The sequence below is a fragment of the Argiope bruennichi genome, chromosome 6 (assembly GCF_947563725.1).
Source record: "Argiope bruennichi chromosome 6, qqArgBrue1.1, whole genome shotgun sequence".
In the NCBI taxonomy this organism is placed as follows: Eukaryota; Metazoa; Arthropoda; class Arachnida; order Araneae; family Araneidae; genus Argiope; species Argiope bruennichi.
Genome location: NC_079156.1, coordinates 102124019 through 102134546, shown reverse-complemented (window position 1 = coordinate 102134546; position 10528 = coordinate 102124019).

Below are 10528 nucleotides of genomic sequence, written 5' to 3'. Positions count from 1 at the left end.
AAACTCAAAAACTCAATGAAATAAATCTATCAAATTTGATATGTAATCGTGCGACTACAACTGTAGTTCCATGCCAAATTTTGCCTTCAATCGACTGTAAAAAGATGTCCAAGATATATATTCGCAAGATAGATTCAGTAAAAATGCTTGATTCACGCCAAAGATTTGTATTTCACAATTACTATTCCACAATACAACGCAAGACATTTGTAGCCCAAGATCCTCAATTTTCTAAAGGGGGGGGGGATTAAACATGGATTTGAGAATAGCTAAAAAGTTTTAGAAAGATTACTCCAGCTGGTTTTACCGAAAAAAAAATAGTAATAAAAGCCAAATCTGGATATCATAATTTCAAATTTTTGAGAAAAAAAAGTAATATTTATTATTTAGATACATTTACACTATTTGCTCGCCACACCATCGGTACAAGCGTTGAATATATTCGAGTAATTCCATACTAATATGAACTACGAAATCAAACTTGGTATTCTTATTGATAAATTTGAAATGATCATACATTGAAAGGCTAAACACAGGCTTCTTGACTAATATTTACATAAATGATATTTAATTGAATTAATATCTGTCATTCTTTTCATATTATTACTGCTAAATATTCTTGGGGCCCGCCTCTTATTCGCCTACGACGGTCCAGTCACGTAGCCTTGATGGAACGTCAACTTGAGTTCGCCCGACTATAGTGTGTTGCCATTGATCGAGTTAAAAATATGACAACGAAGTCGGAAAAATGTATGCGCTTCGTTGTGACAATGTTGATTGGATTGCTTTCTTTCAAAGTTTATCAATGATTTAGTTACTGTATGTAATTATGTATCAATTGATTAACTTGAATTATATCATTTTCGATTTAAATAATATTAAGTTAGAATTTTTAAATTCCGTACTAATTTCTTCTTTGCCGTCAGGAAGCAGAATTTTTGCCAATGAAATATTTTATTATTTGATATCGCTTATTATATTCATTTAATATAAAGATGATGTAAGTGTGCCTTTGTAATTGTCACTCTACAGGCCAGGTAATTTAACATAGAACTATCAAACTTGGCACAAGCATACTTTATAGAATAAAAATATTGCTTTGGGACTAATGTTTTGAGATTTTAGACAAATTTAATTCATTGAAAATTAAATGAAATTGATATTTTCCTACGAAAGCATTCGAAAATATTACAATGCTTAAATGGTTTTTTACGTCATCTTAAAATTCAAAACAATTATCCTTTTAATGAATTTTTTTGGCGTATAATTTGAAAAACTTTTTTAAGCGTATATTATAACATATTTAATTGTTGAAGCGATATTCAACTGTGTTCATTGCTTCTACTAATATTCCATTCTATTTTTATGTTTTGTATATGAAATATGCAAAAAAGAAGTATTGTAATCGTAGACAAATTCAAAATGGAGATTTCCACGTATCTCCATGTTTCAGATTTCCCTGATTCGGAAAAATGCATTTTTGGAAATTATGCCTGTCTGTGAACACGATAACTCAACACTAGTTAGACAGATGAAATTTGGTATACGGACTTCGCACCTAATTCGATGATTTCTACTGCATTTTGAATATAATCCAATCAAGTAAAGTCTGTCGGTCTGTCTGTATGGTAGAATATAACTAAACGTTTTAGCTGCAAAACGTATTGTTGCCTCTAATGGCTCTTGTCCTAGACAAGCTCACTGACTTTAAGAAGTCATTTGTGTTTTAAAACCAAGGGTGTGTCTCTTGTTTTTTCAGTACGGCCATCTAGGGCCAAGAGTACGACTTAGCTACACACACGTCACAATACTTTTTACGGGGCGGACTTCATTCATGCATTTCATTCACCCATCCACAGATCGTAATTTAGACCTGAATTAGAGAACGATCACCCCTGATCCAGTACCTCCAGTGGTATTACTCTCGACTTGGAGGACTTTGTGACCACGACAGATTTATACGCGCGTCATCAGCCACCACTCACGCGGGGAGTCTTCGGCCGGCGGGGTTCGAACTCGCAACCCAAGGGCTGCAAAACGCAAAACTGGTAAACAAATGTGTCAACTAAAATTTAGATCCTAATCAAATTTTGAACCAAATCAGTCAAAGGACTGGCTGACTGTCAGTCTGTCGTTCGACTGGTCGGCCTGTACTTAAGACGCGAAGAGTGAAAAACTTAATGAAATGAAATTTAACAAGTCGCTAGAATTGTAGTTAAGGCAAATTTTGGTTTCAGTTGGTCAAAAAAGATGATAAAAATTCATACAAATTTTTTGGTACTTCAGCGATTAATCTTCAAATATCGTATGCTGTATTTACTGAGAGCACCGGATTTACTCCAGATATTGGTCTCATGTAATCATTGTTAGCCATTTGTATGTAGTTAACACACAAGTGCTGGTTTTCTTTACTATACTACGAAACATGCAGCTTCCATGCGAGTTAATAATCTCTGCACTTTATGTGTGGGGAATAGGATAATCTTTATTAGAAAATATGGAAGAAAGTTTCTGCAGATCATTCATTCTCACTGTTTTTCCATTGTTGATCATCAAGATATGAAGATTCGGCTTATTTTCCATTTTGAGAAGATTTCATAATAGGTATGTCTTTTAATAATGTTTTTAAAATTTTGTTGCGCTCACAATTAAGATTTAACTTTAGAATCAAGCAGTGGCGGGGATTATTTTTAAATATGCTCATTTTCAAATACTGCTGCTTTCTTCTCCAATATAATTGGACCCATAAAGATCTAGACAGAAAATTAGGAAAATACATAGCATAAAGCACAGAATGGTGTAATATAACATAAGCCATATGTCTATCAAAATATGAAATTTAAAAAGATTTTCCCGAGGAAGCAATTAAGACAAAGTTACGCAAAATATTCAATTAAAATTTCTAGCAGTCATTAATCCCGATGAACTAACTGGTCATAAAAAACAATTAGTTATTATTGAAAGGGTAGACATGGGATTTGCCGTATTGAAAGAAAAAAAAATCTGTGGTAGCTTTGCCAACAGTAAAGAAAGAGGCAAATGAAACATTATTGCCGTCAGTATTCTTACATCCGATTGCCCAACAACCAAACTTTAAAACTCGCCGTAAAATATCTTCCCGTCTTACATCAATCGGTAATCAATTACAAGTTATTTTACTTCTGCCAGGGCCTTTAAAGGCAATCACTTTATACGCCATCCTTCAAAGAAACACCGAAAATATACGTCGAGGAATGCCATTCATATTCCAAATAGCATCGCAGTTAAGCGACAAACCACAAATCACGATGCAGTTTCTACCTTCGAAGGCCGACGTGATTCAGCAAACGGACAGCAACCAATGCGTGCACGTAGCTTCCGGGAACACTAACCGCCTCGAATAGAGAACCTTCTATTCATCCAAATGACAAACCATTCAATGGCAAGTTATTGCGAAATGAGGATGCCTATAGGCAGGGCAAGGCAATTTGGTAATAGGTAATTAGTGTGATCTTTTTTTAAAGTGTCTTTTGACAGCTGATCATCGGTGCGTCAACGTCTCTTTTGTGCAAGCTACATTACGTTTCAGCGGATAAGCGACGGTTGAAATGGGAAAAAATGCGGGCCCCGAGGAGTATTTACTAAATGGATACTAAGCATCTTTAATTAAGAAACCTCTTCTGCGTTTTTTAGTCTCTTTTCTATAAGATTCATTATTTTATAAAGTTCTTAAATTAGGTGGTATTGACAACCATTTTAAAATTGTCACATCGATTTTACAAAATAATTCGATTTTATTTCAAAATGTTAAACAGAAAAACGAAAACGCGGACATCCTAGCTTCAAGGGTAAAGATCATAATAAAATAAATTCAAAGGAAACTAAAGCATGCACTTAGATTTATACATCGTACAGAAGCTTCTGGAACTTTTAATATAATAAATTTTAGACAGAGTTGCGTATTAATCTTGAATAGCTTAAAGAATAAAGGAGCAGAAAACTTTGATCCACGTGCATCTAATTTTGAAATTTCAAAATTAAAGAAAATATATTAAAATTTCATTCCTTTCAAATGTAATTAATTAGGTACTTGACTTTTATATACCACTTTCATAATCTCATTTATTTAGTTTTTTCGTAAAGTAATTTCAATACTATGAAGTTTAAAAGTTATCTCAGTGATAGATTCTCAAAATGTACCTGTAATGCAATTTTTAAAATATAGTAAACTTTATTCGAAATTCCGAGACAATAACAAGACCAAGACAAGAAAATAACAAGAGTAAAAAAAAAGCAGTTTATGTAGTTGAAATCAAAACGAGAATTACCTAAAAATGGTTAAATTTACGCAAAATGAACAGGGAAAACACGAGAGATATAATTACAGGTATTAAAGTCATGTTACAGTACCTCATAAGTATAAGCATATTCTAGGTCGTCAAATTTTTATGTCTGTTAGAATACACAAAAAATAAATTTATCAACATTAAGTCACTATATTTTTATATTATTTATTGCAGAAAAATGTATCTTCAAAATTGTGAGACAGATTATGGTCCTTCATTTTACAAATCATTTCATGACAAATTCGAAAGAAAAACGTGTTAATCACATAAGAAACTTTTAGTGATTTTTACAGAGCAAAAAACAAAGTTGTGTCATACAAATCTTACTATGTCAATATTCAGTTTTTAGAATTTGAATTAAATAACCGTAACCGTACAGGACATACGGGGATATGACACTATAAGGGCAATTAAAGAAATTATGTTTTTATTTATTAGTTAGCCCTGTTTCGGAGAGATGGATGTATTGTGCTTGTGCAAGGAAAAATCATGCCGAGAGCAATTAGCTGATTTTCCCCCCTTTATTTTATTGTATTTAATAACATCAAAACAAGTTCAGTATTCTAGTATAAAAAAATCATGGCGAGAACATTCAGCTGATATTTTTTCCTACTATTCTATTGTATTCATTTATTAGTAGCAGTAGTAAAATGAACAATCTAGTGACAAAATTACTTAAGTACCTATCAATTAAGTACTATCTTGTTACAACTCGTAATGGTGGACGAAAACAACTATTTCACCAACTTAGAACATTAGCGCATTTAAGTTGCGTGTGGAGGAAGTGATTTAACGTCCGAAGCATCAAAGTTGGAAGTTTGTGTCATTTGAACGGATAAATTACGATGCCTTTCCTCTTTATTTAAGAACCTCGTAAATTATCGGCAGCATGCCCGCGAAGATAACAATCGGGTGATATGTTTACCTATCTCTTCCTCGCCAGAGGGAGTTATTCGCAGAGTCTTAATCAGTCTTGTCGAACAACTTCCCAAAGTTAATGAGATCGGAAAGGGTTAATAATTATTAATGGGGAAAAAGCCACGAATTTAATCCTTTCGTCCGGGATATATTAGCTCATTCGTTCCGTTTAAAAATTAGTAGCATTAATCATCTTGCAAAATATGGAATGTGTGATGGAGATACCTTGGGTGATCATTTTTAGGGGTAATTTTTAGGTGAGAATTTGGAAGGAGTGGAGGGTGCGATTTGTCACAGCTCTCATTATCTTTATATTCTAATAATAATTATAAACAAAAGAATACAAGTACACAAAAATACTGTTAACACGAATTATGAATAACTAATTACCTTCCAGTTAAACATTTTGCAAATTTTGTTTGCCGGAAGTCATATTCTCTGCTTCAACCGATTGTTTCCACAGTTTATCAATGTGTTAGCTCTCTGACTGCGTAATTTTCTTAAATAGATGCGACGTTTGCAAATAAGTTCAATATTTTTTTTCAAACAAAATGAACTGATATATGTTACGTGATATTGTTATGACATAATAAAAATCTGTAATCTCAAAAATAAACACTCTAAACTGCGAAAAACGCGGGATGCAACAGAAAACGGACTGATTGCCAACCCACAGAAATCGCGATATAAGCAGCTGAAGGGTTAACTGTTACTAATACAGAGCTGAATTATATTACTATGGACCTACGTTTTAATAGTAGTTTTCTTCGCTTTGGAGATATTGCAAATAAATTAAATATTTCTTATCAAAATGTTAACTTTTTTTGTTAGAACTTATTTTTAAAAAAATGGCTGTTGGGAGTTAATCGACAAATTCAAAAGTGGTCGATGAAACAAAGGGAAAGATTCATTTTGAAATAAGCGACTAAATTCGAAAATAATTTACAAGAATGTAGCAAAGTCATTACATATATTTAACCCGTTACTGAAGACGAGATTCAGAATGACTGCGTTGCTCATTAATTCTAAATATCACGTAGCATTTTGTTCGTCGATACAATTATCTCCACTGTACCTTCAAGTTGATTTTTTCAGTAGTATGTTGGCAAAATTCTAAGTATGAACACGTGAGTATAACCGAGTTATTCTTTTTCAAAGTTTTTGTTCTTATTTATGGATTCATTGGCTCCATGTCCCTGAAACTACTTTTAATTTGAGTAATCCAAAAAGAATAAAAAAATATTCTTAAAATAATATTTTAAAATATTGTATTCTTCATTTTTGCTTGTTAAATTCTAACGGTTATTAACATTTGTGCAATACCGTAATATTTCAACGAAGTAAATACTCATTAAAAGACTGTTTAGGTTTTTCTTATAACATCTTTTCAACATTTAATATCATAACATTTAACTTTTGAAATATTTTTGGTAACTACATGATTTCCAGAATGTATTGTGTTTCCAAAATAAATTCCACTAGTGTTTACAAACAAAAGACAAAAGAAAATTAATAATGGAGTCATTTTGACACCGTGTCTCTCGCTGTTCGAGGAAATTCGTATCTCCAATTATGGGTTAAGAAAGTCTAAGCTACTAATACATACCACAAACACACATCTCTACTAATATTAATGTGAATGCGTGCGTGTTGACGCTCTTCAAAATATTTCGTAATACTTCGTAACTATTGTACACCATGCAAGGTTTTCTCTAGCATGACAAGTTTATTAGTGAGCATGCGTGAAAATGTACGCATTGTTTTATAATTTATAATGGTATTTAGGGTAATATTCTTTTTATAAACCTGCCTGCAGTCTCTTCTCTACCCAGCGAACTTTGGCATAGAGCCATACCGGAATCTTTCAACTACCGAAATCCATCCTATAAAATACTTTTCAAACTTTGTCAGGGGTGCATGCCTGAACCTGAAACACTTGTTTACTGAGTTGTCCTGAAATGAAATTTTTTTGAAAAATGTTGATGTTTTACACAATTACAAAGGTTGCACTTTTGATATCCTTCGACAAGGTAAAATATTTTTCAAAATAAGAGTAATAACTAGGGTAATTTCATTAGGGTACTAACTTTTTTTAATAAGCCTACCTACAGCCACTTCTCTATCCGGCGAACCCAGTTCAACTATCGAAAACATCATATAAAATACTTTATCAACGGTACATGCCTGAACCTGAAACCATTCCTGACTGGTTGACTTGCGATAAAGCTTTTTGAGAATTGTGATATTACACAACTACAAAGGTTAGTATTTTTTATATCTTCGTCATAATAAAATACTTTTCAAAAGGAGGTTGAGACAGTTAAATTTCTTACTCGATGAATGCGAAAGAAAAAAATGCCCTCTTCTAGATTAAATTATCTTCTAAAGACCGGTCAAAGAGAACTTCTAAGATCTAGATGATTAAGCAGATGCATCGTGTAAGAAAATATAAAATGACAAAGCGTGGTATATCATTTATCTGACACATGCCATGAGCTTTCCGTGAACTTGTGCCTACCTTGTTAATAATCCTATCATTATCATTATTATTTACTATTATGGCTTTCTTTTTATCTTATTATAAAAATAGCTTCGTCTTTTCAATCTTTTATTTATTCCGTGGAATTTTTTTTAAGAGGGTCGACGACAATTTCAACCATCCATAACAGATGCTTTTTGGCGGATGAGGCTGATTTGAGCCCGAGGCTATGAAATATTACATTCCAACTTTAGATACCATCATTAAAATAAATAATGTCATTCATCATTCTTGTTTTTATGGTCTCATTGCCAAAAAGGTTTCGGATTTTTGGAAGCTGCGCCCACTCGCAGGTGTCGAAAGTTTCGGTTGAGTGTCGCAGGCTATTAAGTAGAGGAAGTTTTCTCTCCTTTTAAATATTTAACATTAACCACTTACAAGTAGGATTAAATCTTGATGAAAAAAATGAGGTTTTCTTGTTTTTCATTTCATCGAGTGGATTCATTTTTCAAAAGAAAGTGGTTGATTACTTTGCAATGAGATTGATGAAAATTAATAATTAGGGAATTTAATGAAGTTCTCACGGAATTTTATCTGGAGAATATTATATCCTTGATAGAAATGTTTGATTTTAGGTTAATATACGATTGTATTAATTGAATATTTAATTTAACTCTTTGCACACGGAAAAGTAATTCGATGCATAATTATTCACTCAATACAAGGACTTGTTTATTGCTCCAAAAAATAATTATATGCATATACAATTGTTTTAAGTTGCATTTCCCCGAAAAATAATTACGGCCTTTTACAATTCTGTAGGTATTTTTAATAATTAAAATTGAAAAATAAATAAAAGCGTCAAAATGATGCACCGTATTGAATGGTAACTGAGATGCACCATTTGAGTGCAAATATTTTAAATATAATGCAAGTTAATCATGTTTACTTCATTGAATATGAAGTATTAGTACCTTGGAGACCAAGCTTCGCTCTGTCTAAAATTGTGTTTTTCCAGAGAAAATATTTAGATATGGTAATATTACTTGTACAATAAGTTAGTTGGTTAATACAATAATTGCATTGTTGCAATTGGATGTGATCCTAGCATTTTCGTATTCTGAAAATGTCACATAGCGTTATCTTACGAACTTTTGTGGTACTAGTAGGTTATCACCCTATGGCTACAATACAAGATGGCGTTATATGAGATTGCTAACATGAGAGCATATCGGAAAAGACATAGTTAACATGCATATAAACTCGAAAAACGCATCAATTTAAAATAAAATTTTATATGCCATCTTGTTAATAAAATTTGCTTTTTATCAAATTTTAGTACCAGTCAATTGAGGTACCAGTAGGTTATTATCCTATGGCAACTAGGCAAGTACCACAAAAATTTACGAGATGGCGCTACATGACATTGTCAGCATGAGAGCAGATTGTAAAAAAGTGCGTGTGTGTGTGTGTGTGTGTGTGTGTGTGTGTGTGTGTGTGTGTGTGTGTAAAATCGCGTTTTCTCAGGAAAGACACCTATGTTGATAAATTTAAAAAGCAAAAACTTATCTAAATAAAAAATTTCATCCAGGGTCGTTTCTGAGATACATGAAATAAATTTATATTGTAATATATATTATATTGTATATAAGAATTGTTCGTTTGAAGTTGTGAAATACATGGAAAATTGCAATCGCCAAGCCATTCGAAATCGAGATTTTGCAGAAACTTTACCTTTCGCAATTCTATGAATCCCAAAAGCATTGTGGAATAATGCCATTCCATCTGTGAACACGGTGATGAAATCCTGTATGCTATCTTTAAAAAAAATTGTAGATTCTTATCAAATTTTGAACGTAATCGATTAACAGGAAATTTTTCTGTCTGCCATTACGAGTATAACTTCAAAATGCAAAGACTAGATGGGTAAAATTTAGTACACAGTTTTAGCATTTAACCCTTTAAAATGTCAATTTTTTTTCTAGTCAAGATATATTAAAATATTTTTAGGATCAAAACTGGTTTAAGAAAAGTGTTTCATTTAGCATATTAGATCATTTTAATTTGATAAATTGTTTTTATAAATCTCTTCAAATAAAAACTCTTGTCGTGTTAACACCAGTTTATTTTCTTGCACATTTTTTGTGCCATTTCAAGTTGACTATCACAGATTAGGACACCTCTCTCAATATTAGCATTGGGTGCCACATCTAGAGATGCATAATCCACGATTTTTTGAATAACAAATAATATTGCTATTGTTATTTTTAAATATGCGTTCCAAATATCTGTTATTTCAATCATATTATTAATTAAAAATTATTACTTAATATTAAATATAAAATTTATTAATTGTAATTAATACTTAATTTACTAATTTAATTAACGTGTGATTGAATTAATCTGTTTCAGCTTACTTCTTAAATTTTTTTTCTCAAAACTATTTATTTAATTTATTTATTAGAGTGAACCATTTTCTGTAAAAGATGAGTTAGAAATATATGTCATTTCTTTAAAATGTTTACTTTAGTCCTATATTCTACCAATAGATGGCGCCAGCAGTAAACAGAGTACATGTAATCAAAGTCAATCATGTCACGAGCAATTCAAAATGATCTGTATGGAATAGTGCATCATCAACAAGCAATAGTGCATCGGTCACTCCTGTAAAGTGGAGTGGTGACTTCGCACTTTCCGGTGAAATCACCGCTCTGATAAATTTCAGTGATATGCAATTCAATGATACGATACGATACGATAATTCCAATAACCGGTCCGTTCACTTTTCAATCCAATCACAGATTTC